The sequence below is a fragment of the Malania oleifera genome, chromosome 5 (assembly GCF_029873635.1).
Source record: "Malania oleifera isolate guangnan ecotype guangnan chromosome 5, ASM2987363v1, whole genome shotgun sequence".
Lineage (NCBI taxonomy): Eukaryota > Viridiplantae > Streptophyta > Magnoliopsida > Santalales > Ximeniaceae > Malania > Malania oleifera.
In genome coordinates, this window is record NC_080421.1 from 23,165,869 (window position 1) to 23,180,619 (window position 14,751).

General features: G+C 34.8%; 1 pseudogene; it reads left to right on the forward strand.

The window, feature by feature from the left end:
* The first annotated feature begins 13,335 nt into the window (after positions 1 to 13,335).
* On the forward strand, positions 13,336 to 13,456 carry LOC131156798 (5S ribosomal RNA; annotated as a pseudogene).
* The last annotated feature ends 1,295 nt before the right edge of the window (positions 13,457 to 14,751 follow it).

Consider the following 14,751-nt stretch of genomic DNA (forward strand, 5'->3'; position numbering starts at 1 on the left):
CTAGTAATCTAGTGGCCGTCCACCATCTTTCAACCTCCCCTGTCAGCTTATACGTGGCATAGAGGACCCTTTCCTCATTGGTGGAATGAAACACCGTCAAAATCTTCTTTATCTCTTGCATCCAATTCTCCACAACTGCAGGATCAGCCGCTCCTGAAAATGCTGATGGGTTCATTTTCATAAATTTTTCTATCATACACCCCTAAACCATAGATGACCTCCCTGCTCCCTGGAGCTCCGGGCAATCTCAGCCATAACTTGCTGAGCCACACTGCGTAACACAGCATTTGAATCCCTGCCTTCTGCGCCAGAAGGCCTTGCTCCATCATCACCACTAGCGTGAGCGCTACTATCTCCTAGGTCCATCCTGTAATATTACCCAAATTATTCTGAGAATCCAAACCTTACAATACTATACCAATTAAAATACCCCTTCCCTTTTATTACTAATTTAGGGTTTGTCCCTACCATATGGAAATAGAAATCGTCGATAGTTTACTATGGTTTTCTTGAAATCGTCATCCCAGGAAAAACTCAGAAACCACCCTGAAACTCTATCCCCAAACCACAGAGCTGAACCCTAAATTCGCATCCTAATTCCCAACTTAACTTACTGTCATCATCTTCCACTCTTCTTAAGATTCCATTTCTATATTCTGGTATTGTTTTTTGTTGTACTCGAGAGTCTATAAAACCTCGCAACTGAGGCTCTGATACCAAACTGTAACGACCCAAAAATTACACCATATTTTTTTTTCGTAAAATATAAATTACTCTGATACCCCTGTTATACCTACTATAATATCTCAGGCCTCGAATGGGCATTGAGGTATCCCTATACAAAATGAACACACCTATGCAGCGAAAAACATAAAGTCATACACTCATATTTACAATACCAGAATTCAGTGTTTCCAAACCATATATACATATTTACACATCACCCCAGTACCATTTGCTCAAAAACATAATCCTCTGAATACACTTACCCTATAAATAGGGCAAAATAAAAGATTTCTCTATCTACGAGCCTAGCTGGTTCACCTGAAAAATGTTAAATTACTGGGGTGAGATGACGCTTAGTTAGTGGAAATATGCTATTACTAGTGTGTGGTGACCGAGTTGCATAAATACTATAATGACAATATCTGAAACTATATAAGCTGGCAAATCAATAATAAGTATAACTTACATTTATCATAGTTTAAAACATAACTGTATCATCTGGGTTTTTTACTTTTCATACTTCTAATATCATACTATCTGAGATATGTGGTTGCACTCTGATATGAAAATAGCAACGGTACCGTGCTTTGCTGACTGAATCTGTTTGAAGTAATTCATCAGAGATCTGATACTGTATATACTATTACTATAATTACCCTATTGTTTTCATCATGTTTCCAAAATAACCATAACACTATAAATCTAATATGTGAAATACTGTAGTATCTGAATAAAATAATTGTATATCTTACTGTAATATCTAACTGTAATAATCTTTAATTTCTGAGTGTTATAGTTTTGGAAAACATGACATTTTGTAATTACTGTAAAATATATGTAATACTTTTCTGATAAATTTCTGTTTGGTAAATATCTCTCTATATATGTATATATTGTAAATCACGATATTCTAGAAAAACTACATAAATTATGTATCAGGCAAATATCTACTCAGGCCACACAAATAATAAAACTCACATTCTGGAAAAATTGAATGATAAACTTTTATATATATATATATATATATATATACAAAATTTCCTGATAAACCTGTTAAAATTCCCAGCATAGCATATCTCCCTTACCTAACTATTGGAAAACCCCTTAAAACAACTAGTCTTGCACCCGCAGGGTTCCCCGCTCAACACCCTAAAAACAATATTGCCCCGAACAAAACTTCAGTGTTTCTTAAAATGCTACCTTTTTCTACAATTGTAGGAAAACCAAATACTCAACATAAAGCCTTACCCTGAACTTGTGATGGAGTCCAAGTTAGCCCCACCAACGATCTTCTCTAGCAGACTTGAAGAGAACTTCCCCAGGAGTAGCATGGAGGCTTCAGATCGTCGATCCAATGAAGAACGGACCCAAAATCTTAGAGTTAAGGGAGGAAAACCTAAGATGAGAAAGAGAAAGAGAGAAAAGTTATTCACATAATTTTTGCAGAGAAAACCAATTTTAAGCTATTTATACACCTGCGCTCATCGACGAGACACATCACCTGGTCGACGAGGCCACAAAGGGAGTTTGTTGATGAATTTGTATTCCTCGTTGATGAAATTCAGAACTGAAAATAACCTCTCGGCAACTTCTCGTTTACGTGGCGTGTCCCCGTCGACGATCCCGTCAAGCATGTTCATCGACAAACGTGTTGCGTTCGTCGACGAGACCCTGTTTGAATTCCAAATTACAATTTCTTTTTCTTCCTCCTCCTATTATTTAATTAATATAATTCACCGAATCTCTACAGGGGCGCTACAGTGAAAGCAAACATCTTACTCTCTCAACTAGTGTTCTGTTCGTCCTTTCTGCTATGCCATTCAATTGAGGAGTTTTCAAAGGAATCTTTTGATGCTAAATACCCTGTTGTCTACAATACTCATCATGTAACGACTCGAAGAATAATGGTATTTAAATAATAAAGAGGGAGGGAAATGGAAACAGTAACAGAAGGAGGCAGTCGATTTCGTCAACGAACACGAATTGCATTTTGGAAGGTAATAACCCAAGAATTTTCCTAGGGTCTCATCGACAAACACAGGGGATTCATCGATGAGGGTACATGAGGACCTTATCGACGAGGAAGCATTTCGTCGATGAGAAAATACCGAACGGCTGTCTTTAAAATTCTGAATTTTGTCAACAAGGAGGTGGTATTCTTCAACGAACCTCCTTCTGGACCTCGTCGACGAGATGACGTGGCTCGTTGACGAAGGCCGCAGTATAAATAGCTCTAAACTGGGTTTAAAAGTAGAACTTTCAGTAAGAATTTTCCCCTCTCTCCCTTCTATGGTATCTCCTTCATCTCTCTTCGATTTCGGGCCGAATTTTTGCCGGTTCAATAATCTGAAGCCACCTCGACACTCTTGGAGAAGTTCTCTGCATATCTTCCAGAGTGGATCGTCGGTGGAACTATGTTGGAACTCATCCCTGAATCAAGGTAAGGCTTTTTATTCAAAATTTGGTCTTTCCACAGTTGAAAGAAATGATGTACTCGAATAAATACTGAAGTTTAGTTCTGGGAGTTATCATTTTCAGGGTACTGCTCAGGGTTTCCTACAGGTATAAGACCAGTATTATAGAGGGGCTTTTCAGTTGCCAGGTAAGGGGATAAATTAAAACAGTTATTTTTCATTGAAGTTACTATTATTTAATAATAGAATAATTTTCAAAAAGCATGTGATTATATATGACTAAAATTGAGAAAATGTAAGTTTGGGAAAATACTATAATTGTACAGGAAATGTGATTTCAGAACGGAATATATGGTTTCATTCAATTCGTGTGGCGTGAATATTATTTTATATATATATTATACCATGTTAAGTTAGATTTACAAAATAAAACATGTTTACAAATATATTCAGGAATAACATGATAAACACAGTAAATTATGATTTCAAAATATATGATATGGTTGGCGCAAGGCCGCAATTACTCATGTTATTCAGTGCAAGGCCGCATTTATTCATGTTTTCGGTGCAAGACCGTAATTATTATGTTAATGTAGGATTCAAAAAATGCTATTATTTGATTTACGATAAACAGTATATGTTTATGTACTGTATGTTATCAGAACTCAGATGTTAGTTTAGTTCAGTTTCAGGAGCACGGTACCGTATCTTATAGATAAGATATCTATGTTCAGATTGGTGCTAACCATCCCACGAGGGGGTGGGAGATGGATAGTCAATGTGGCTTTCATGTAGAGTTGTAGACGTCCACCTGGTAGTCCAAACCAGGGTGTGGCGGGCCCATCGTACTTATAGACATTTTTGACTCGGCAGTGGTCAACCAGCTATTGTCGGGTCCCGTCTTCAGGCTGTACAACCCCTCATGTGGGGTAATACATGACATCAGTTAGCTATTCATCCTGGGTAGTTTTCAGTATTATAGATTATATCAGATAATACATGATTAGTATGATTTCTTGGAAGTATGAAATTATATGTTTATCTAACCATATTACGATTTATGTTTAATGCTATGTGAAATGTACGGTATATGTATTACAGCATAAATATTCATGTTGCCACATAACTGATTTTAATTTATCTACCCTTACTAAGAGGTGTCTCACCCCAAGTTTAAATTATTTCAGGAAACCCGGAAAGATCGGCAGGTCAGGGCCGCCGATGAGTGAGTTGAGCTTCCCTGCTAGAAGGGTAAGTTCTGATCTAGGATCAATAGATTTTTGTTGTAAGATCCTAGGTTCATTTTGATATTTTGGAGATTGTATGTATAAACACAATATCTTTGAGAATATAGTAGACTTTGGTATTATGTAATTTATGGTTGATGAATGTGATTTACATTTACTGCCGCCTAGGTTCCGTTGCGTATGACAGGTGTCCCCACTACCCACGGGTTCAGGTTGACTATTTTATTTATTATGTTCTATTATATATTAAGATAAGCAGGTCGTTGCACATCAAATGGACCAGAATACTCTCCACTGTTATCAGTCTGGATGCACCTCAATTTCTTCCTAATCTATCTCTTAACTAGGGCTTGAAATTTCTTAAACTCAGCCAAAACTTGGTCTTTTGACTCAAGGTATCTACAACTTTCTTGAATGATCATCTATAAAGGTCACAAAATATCTGGAACCACCAAGTGTTCTCGTGTTCATAGGGCCACACACATCTGAATGTACCAAATCCAGTATCTCTGACTTTCTCGAATGAGGAGAATTCTTGAAGGAAACTCTGCTTTGCTTCCTTGACAAACAATGAGTACACTTTTTCATAAGTGTACCTTTTAGTCCACATAGTAGAATTTTCTTCCCTAGTAGAGCTAATTTTTTCTCACTCATGTGAGCCAGTCTCTTGTGCCACAACTTTATTGTACCATTATCTTCATCGCATTAACTATGTCATTGGAGATCTTTACTTGCAAAACGTACAATGCAGAGTTCTACATGCCTCGAGCCACAACCATAGCACCCCTGGTGAGCTTCCATTAGCAATCACTGAAAGTGCTACAATACCCTTCATTATCAAGTATACTTGTAGAAATCAAATTCGAACGAATGTCAGAAATATGTTTCACATCTCTAAGAACTAAACTCGTGCCATTATTTGTCTTCAGATACACATCCCTAATTCCAATGACTTTAACCAAACCATCATTGCCTATCTTTATTGTTGCAAAGTCACCAGATCTATAGGATTTAAAGTGATCCTTCCGAGATGTAGCATGAATGGAGGCATCACTGTCAATCACCCAACTGGTCTCATGGTATGCAACATTAATCGTCTCATCATCATAAACAATGAGGACTCTATCATCACCATCTTTGTCATCTCCATTCTTCGTTCCCTTCCCTTTCTCATTCTTGTTTTCTTTCTTCAATTGCTTGCAATATTTCTTGATGTGTCCCTTTTTCCTACAATGATGACACTCAACATTTTCAAACTTGTTGGACTTGCTTTTGCTATTATCTCTATTCTTTAGACCTTTGATCTTACTTCTCCCCCTCTTTTATGTAACCAAGATCTCTAACTGTGAAAAGGATCCCTGTGTTTTTCTTCTCATCTTTTTATTTAGTAAACAACTCTTGGCCATATCTATTGTGATTACACCTTTTGGAGCAGAGTTAGACAATGAAGTTCTGAGCATCTCGCACGAGTATGGTAATGAACCAAGCAACCATAACCCTTGTATCTCATCATCAAAATTAATACCCATTCCAACCAACTGATTAATAATTCCTTGGAATGTATTCAGGTGATCATATAAAGGAGTTTCGTCCTAGTACCTCAAAGCCATCATTTGTTTAATCAGAAATAACTTATTATTTCCATTATTTCTAACATATAACTGTTCAAGCTTACTCCATAGAAAACGTGCATTTGTCTCTCAACTAATATGGTTCAAAATATTATCATCTACCCACTGCCTAATATACCCACACACCTGTCGATGTAACAGAGTCCATTCCACATCAGACTTTTTTCCTGGTTTTTCAGCACTAAACATCGGTAGGTAATAATCTTTCACATAAAGAAGATCCTCCATTTTTCCTTTCCATATGTGATAATTTGAACCATTGATATTAATCATTCTACTTGTATTTGCTTCTATAACTCAAACTGCTAATCTAACAATCTGTCAACTTGACTCTAATACCACTTTGTTGGGAGAGATATCAATAAACAACCACAACAGAATAATTCTTCTCCCTATATGTAAACAAATATAGTGTATCGCTACTTTTATACGTGTTGAAAATAATAAGAAAAATAATCAATCACACCAAGTCACAAGAACACAAGCAATTTTTTACGTGGAAAACTTCCCCAATGTGAGGAAGAAAAACCACGAGACCTAATCCAGTTGAAACCTCCACTATTAACCAAATAATGGGTACACAAAGTCTTCTCTAGTCGCAATTAGATGCTATAAATATATCTCATCAAGATATCAACAATCTTGACAAATACAAAGAGAATTGGAGATAATATACCAAAATTGTAGTTATTGTTCACGAGTAAAAATCCTAACTTTCGAGCTCAAAATTCAATCTCCACCCTTCAGATTGTAGCTCCTTGAGTCATGAACCTTTTTTCCAAATTTCAGCTCAATTGGACCACAGACGAAGCGGGATCGAAGTCTTGATAAAATTTGTGCAGTATAAGAAAAATCACGTTTTTCTCTCTTTCTTATGAGAAGTGACAGCTCCTCCCTTCTCCCTTCTCTTTTTATAACTTCCTTTAAGTTATCACACTAAAGGGTTGGACTTTGAGTTTTTAATAAAACTCACTTGGGCTTTCCTCCACATGGAAGGAAATAACCCAACAATAATGAATCAATCCTTGTAGAAGCAACCAATACTTATTCTATTATTCACATACCCTTTTTAAAAATTGGTCTGACTACCTTAGACCATCTTGGACCGTCCTTTTTATTTTTGAATTTAAAAATTAATTTTTAATTTTAAAAAGTTTAGAAAAATGATTTAAAAATAAGACAAAACAGAAAAGGTTATTAAAATAAAAAATAACTAAATAAAAATTCTTTGAGTCATTTTTCACTCGAGGAACTCAAAAAAATGGAAAAAATATCAAAAATAAATAAAATGAAATAAAATTTAAAAATCCCATAAAATTGAAGAAAATTTTTAGAAAATTATATAAAATTATGGTAAAAATTTATGAAATTTGGGAATGTTTATAGATCCTTTTTGCTTAAATTTGATGAATTTATATGATTATTTTATACATACATATATATATATATATATATATTATTTTGCGTGTGTTTGCGTATTGATGATAAAACAAAGGGTAAAAAATATTTCAAACCTCACCTATATCAATTCTAAGGGGGGTTTATCTAATAAGATTCCCTCTTTTTGAGATTTTATTAGACATTCCTAAATCGCACTAGATTTTACATTTTCTTTTGAAATTTTAATGTTTATTGAATTGTTTAGGAGTTGATTAAGGACCATTCCGGTTGAGATAATTCAAAGTTAATTAGGTACCGTTTATAGAACGAGGGTGTAGGGGGTACAAATAACTTCTCCTCACATAACTATGCTCTTGATTCCAGTTTTGATAAAAAAACATACCAAGACTACTGGTTCCTTGGCCTTAGGATTAGTCTAAAAACCAATCAACGAGTAATAATTATGTGAGCTAACTGCACCTAGGAATATAACAGGTTAGTGGTCACTCCATCAAACCATTAATATTTATATCACCCCTCGTCATTCTAGACCCTTCTCCGAGATGTTGCGACAACAATATTGCTCTAAATTTTTTTTTTCATATTTTCCTGATTTCAATTGTAATTTAGTTTCTATTAGTATGCTAACAGGGGAACTAAATTGCTTTGTTGTTTTCCTCCTTAATGGTTGTTGTACATGACCTTATAACCAAGAGGGTGATTGAGAGGGCCAGCTTAAGGGGGATCTTTACTACTTTGATCAAGTTGGAAGGGTTCGAGACAATGCTACCAAAATAGTCATAAGGACAATATTACACTGAAGACTGGGGCATATTCTAGTTTCAATAATAAAGTCTAGTTTTGGTAATTTAATTTTGTCTGGCAATAAAGACCTAGGACCATGTGATATATGTCACTGGGCCAAACAATGTTAAATTACTTACACTACCAGAAATAATAAGTTTGACAATATTTTTTATTTAGTCCACCTTAATACATGGGAACTTTATGGTCTTAAGACTTAATGGATAATCATATTTCTTCACAATTATTGATGATTGTTTGAGGAGCACCTAGATATACATGATGAAATCCAAGGAGGAAACTCCATAATTGTTTAAATATTTTGTTAAAATGATTGACTCGGTTTGGTGTGCAGATCAAGAAAGTTAGATCTGAATTTGTGGTAGGAAATTTACAAAATTTGTGACAAATCAAGGGATGCTTCACTTGATATTTGTTTTTCATTAAAGAACAAAACATATAGAATTATATTGTCAATATTTTGTTTGAGAGAAAGTAAAATCCAAGCTCCTTAACTTGACATTTGTTCCCTCACATCAATACTTGGCTGACATTTTTATTGAGGGACTTGTACATAGTTAAACAAGTTACAGAATTTGTTATGCTTAATAAGGAAATATGATAAACATTAAGTAATGTATGCTAAGAAACTCTAGACACAAACTTTCCTAAGACAAACAAGCAACTCCATAGATGGAAAGGTTTACCTATCCTTGCCTCCATTCAAGAACTTTGTTTCTCAAGATCTTTTGAATCAATTTAGCAACAAACAATTAATCACAAAATTCATGAGAAGGAAATAAATTCAACACAATAATTATTTCGATGCTTTGGAAATCTCAATTTTTTGAATGTTTGAGTAAAAGGAAAATTCAAATAAAGAAGAAAACATACTAACTAAAATGAATGCCCCCTAAATGTTAATAATAACGAAACTATAATTGCAAGAGTCCTATGCATGCTAAGATGGTAATGAACAAACTATAATAATGATATTTACTAACAACAACTAAATTAGCCAAGATAATAATAATAATAATAACAATGATGATAACAAATATAATAATAATAATACTGCTTACAACATGGACAAAAATGAAAATAAAACCTAGCCCCCACAGGCATGGCGCGGTAGAAAGGCATCAGCATGTAAGAAGGAGCATCAAGGGTTTAATTCTAGGTAGATACACTCACGCAGCCAACAGTACGTGTGGATGGTGAGAGTTTACTTTGTGAGCCAGCAGGGACCGTGGATGGTGAGAGTTCTCTGTGAGCCAGCAGGGACTGTGGAAGGTATTGGAGATGTGTCCCGGAGGTCGGGTTAGCCGAATGTCTAATTGATGCACGGAAGTCGTGTCTGCATCCGGATTTTTCCCTAATCAGCAAAACCTGGGGGCGGAAGACGCTGATCCGTAAGTTTGGTGCCGCACCTGGTGGCTAGAGTTCCTATGTAATAAAAATAAAAATAAAAAAATAAAAAAAACCTAAACTAGTGACCAACAAGTCTCTTATGAATTTCTTGACAAGTAAAATAGAAAAAAAAAAGAAAAAAGAAACCAAAAGCAATATATACTCATCTTTGTCCTAGGAAAATTGCTTTTTCTTTTTACTTAGGCACTTTTCCACATTTTGGATTTTTTAATAATAAAAGGGGCATCTAAATAGAACTAATGATAACAATTAAAAAAAAAAGTATAATAATCAACTAAAAACAAGTTTTTTTTTTTTGGGTATTTTCAATTTTTTTAGATTTTTCTATAAAAAAGAAAATCAAATACAAATTATAATCACAATAAAAGCTCTAAAAAATCAATTTTTACTGCCTTATTTTTTCATATTTTTCGCTTTCTAAAGGTAAGAATTTTTAAATTTTTTGCTTAAATAATTGCAAATGAAAATAAATAATATAAAAATTCCAAATAAGTTTAGTCCTAACATGAAACTAAGGACAATATGACCCATTTCCTGCTTATCTTATCTACATGGGGTCATGCAAACCAACCTCCCTTCGTATTCCACATTCATTTTCCCTAGGGTTTTCGAGAAAGTATATATGTCACACACTTTGATGGTTACCAAATGCCACAAAGTAGTAGTGGTCATCATGTGACGACCTAATTTTTCTACCATTATTTTTTTTCCTAATAAACAACAATAATTAATCAACATCACAAACATCTCTAATACCATATGTCGATATGACCCAAAGTAGGGTATTGGGGATCAGTCCATCTAGAATCACAATACTCATGCAAAATACATATCATAACTAAGCCCAGTATACAATACCAACCGAATACAGTACAATACCAGAGTACCACCCATCTCTACATACACATATACAACTCCAAGAATCCACCCAAATGTACCAGGGAATTTAACAAATCACATTTCCCAACTCAAAACACTTATCCTATCTATTAGGGTACCAGCTCCCCTCTATCTCGGAGCTCTCTCTATTGATCTATCCTGATCTCCTAAAATATTTAGATTCTAGGTGAGACACCTCTTAGTAAGACAGAATAAATTATTGATAGTGTGTGGAACATGAGTTTTGATATATTATACACATCCATTTAAATAAGTATATTAGCTGGGAAAAGTATACATATATGTACTCATAATCATATACGTATGTAAAACATATTTTCAAAATCTTTCATATCATTTCATAATCATATACATATATTTTCATTTTCACAAATCTTATTCATGTGCTTTCAAATCTTAGATCATATACATACTCGTTTATTCTCATTTCATTTACATACTTTTTCATTTCTCATAATCATGTTCATATTCTTTCACGTTCCATATTCATATTCACATTTCCTAGCTTATGAGTGTCCACCAACATATAGCATGTCGCGTCTATAACCCTCGATTGTTCATTTCTCATATCAATTTCACATTCTTTCATTTCTCATATTCATATTCACATTTTCTAGCCCATGTGTATCCACCAGCCTATAGCACGACGCGTCTGTAACCCATGGTTGTTCATTTTACTTTTCACTTTTCATAACATTTCCTAACTCATGAGCATCCACCAGTATATAATACACGTCACGTCTGTAACTCATGGCTGCCCTATTCAAATCGTCATGTATTCACCTCACATGATCAGATTGTGCAGCCCGAAGGTTGAACCTAACCGTGGTTGGTCGGTTAGATCAAAATAGGGAACACGTCTATAGTACGATTGGCCTGCCCAATCCTGGTCTAGACTCCAAGGGGCAACACTACCCTTCTCACTAGCCCAATCGACTGTTTCACCACAGTCTGTACCAAACGTGTGGTTGCACTAAAACAATGCTAGCAACGGTACCATGCTCTGTATACTATGGTCCATCAGGGTTCTCATTTTTACATTTCTGTATTCATATTTCATTATGCTTGTACATCTCATCATATCAGTAATAATTTCATCATTTTCTGTTTCATCTTCATCATATCAGTACACATTTCATCTCATATCAGTATATAACTCAATTCAATATTTCTATATAAAACATCTCTATACAAACATATCTTTATATCACGTATATCATCCTTTCAGTAAGACATATCTGTATAACACATTTTATCATATCTTTGTATAATCATATCTGTATATCACCATTCAACATCATTTTCCCAGTAAAACATATATGTATTCACATTTTATCATATCTCTGCAAAAATCATATCTATATGAATCTCATATCTGAATAAAACATATAAGAGTTTCTCATATATTTATATTCATATAAAATACTTAGTATATCTCACATTATCATTTATGTATAAAAACATAATCATATGATACATATACACATTCCATTCCATCACGTTCCCAGTATATAACAGTCATTTCATTATTCCTCATGCCACACAGTTTTTAACTGATAATCATAATATATTATTCATAGGGAATATATCCATATCTTAATTTCCAAAACTACTTACCATATTTGCGTTTCACATATTTTAATCAATCATTTAATTCCCTAAAAAACTACTGTTATAATTTATTCTGCTTACCTAACTTACTGAGAGGTCTACTAAAATCCCTAATTCCACACCCTCGACGTTCGGAGCTCAAAACCCTAAAATCACATTTCCCCAGTTCAATCAACTCAACCCCAAAATTACAATTATCTTAATATTCCTAAGCTTACACACTCCCATTAGCTGGTTAAATTCTAAAAACGCGGATTTGATCCACTTTTCATATTCAAATTTAATTTCTATCATATTTAAAAATACCAGTATGATCAAATCCCCGCAATTTAATCTAATTCCAAAATATTCCCCAAAAATATGATATAATCAAATACTCCAATTTAATAATCACATATTATAATTTAACCGGTTGGATTTTTAAAATAATTGACATAATTTGTACTTCTCACCTTAACCTTGAAGTGGTGCCTAGGATCGCTAAATCAAATATCTACTCCGACTAACATGATGAGGATCGAACCTAGGACCATGTGGTGGTGTCCGATCATCAATTTAGCTGGAGATTTGAGAGAAATTGAGGAGAGAGAGAGAGAGAGAGAGATTATCTTATCTCAGAAGTGGTGCCTACGACGTTCCTACAATAAATCCACTTTGGTTAAAATGTAGGTGGTGGAGAAGGGAACTCATGGGTATTTTCCGTTCTCCGATCGGTGCACGTTTGATTAAGAAGATCGAAGAGAGAGAGAGGCGAGGGAGACGTGAGGAGAGAGAGAACGTAGAGAAGCTCTCTGTATCTCAGTCATTTCTTCCTTAATGATCTTTTGATCTTCAGGTGGATTGGTGTATATATATATATATATACAATATTATATTATATTAATATATTATTATATTATATTATTAAATTAATAATAATAACAATTAATTAATTAATTATTTATTTAATTTATTTATTTTTTTGGAATCACTACACATCTATGTCACTAACAAAACTGCTACTAAAATCCCTTTCCCTCACCCTCTAGCTCACACGGCTGTACACATATATGCACACACAAGAAAAAGAAGAAAAATGAAGAAAGGAGATCATTGTAGACTTAAAAAAAATTAGAAACAGACTGAATTTGGAAGAAAAAAAAATAATTTTATTTCAAAATGTGGCAATGTGAACACTTAGGCTATACAATGGGTAGTATTTTATTTCTAGCACTAATGCACTGGATCCCATCAGAACTCTGCAATTAAGGGCGCTTAGGCGAGAGTAGTACTAGGATGGGTGACCTCCTGGGAAGTCCTTGTATTGCACCCCTCTCTTTTAGAAAAAAAGAAAAGAAAAAAAGAATGATACAGTTGTGATATTTTGAATTTCAAAAATTCGACTCCTTGAGGCTCCTTGAAGATTGGAATAAGATCTTCAATAAGTGTGTAACAATGGTTTAATTTCTTCATTAATTGGTGAGGGATTTGCTAAAGTATCTTCTTAGGTGGAATTGAAGTGTCTTCATGGGTGGAATTGATTTCTTCATAATTTGCTGAAAATGTCTTCATGGGTAGAATTGATGTCTTCATGGATGGAATCGATTGAAGGAGACCATGCAAGAAGCTATTTTTTACATCTAGTTGACGAATAGTCCACTGTCAATTGAGAGCTATTGTTATAATCATACGTATGGTGCCAAGTTTGATGATGGGGAAAAAAGTTTCAGTGTAGTCAATGCCATCAATTTGATGGAACCCTTTGGCAACCAGACGTGCCTTAAGTCAATCTAAGGTGCCATTGAGTTTGAGTTTTGACTTAAACACCCATTTGGAACCAATGATATGATATGCATGTAAGGTGTGCAAGGAACAAGTGTCCAAGTCTTGTTTTGATGGAGGGCAGTGAGTTCTTCATTCATGGCTGTTGTCCAACTAGGGTGTGCTAGGGTTGCCTTTATATTGTGAGGTTCACAAGGAATGGTGGTCAATGTGAGGGTAGTCAAGGCATACTTTGGATTGGGTTTGACTATACCAAGTTTAGATCAAGTGACTATAGAGTTTGTTTGTCCTGAAAGGATAGGGTGTTGATGAGATGATGTCATTGATTCAGGCACAAGTTGTGAGTCTATGGTATGGGATGTTTCTTATTAGTTATCAGGTGGTAGTGAGTCATGGGGCAGTGCCATGGTTGGTGAAGCTACGTTGTGAGTTAATGCACGAGAAGTCTGTGCTACGACATCAGTAGTGGTTGGAGACACTATGCTGTGAAAAGGCAAACATAGAGGGTTGGTTGATGTGGAATTTTGGGAGATGGATGTTGCTGCATCTTGGGATGATTATAAGGTACTTACCTATGGAGATGTGGATGGGTCTGTGGCTAAGTCTCCTAGAGAGTAAGTGGCATTGTTAGGTAGCTAAGTGTCAAAGATACTAATTATGTGTGGTGTTGCTATTGTCAAGCAGGTGTGTGTGTAGACTTATAGGGAAAAACCAGCTCATCAAAGACAACATGCCAGGAAATAAAAATTTTCCTACTTGATGGATGAAAACATTTATAAGCCTTGTGTAGGTCGTTGTAACCAACAAAAATGCAGAGAAGTGTTTTGGAGTCAAACTTGTGACGTC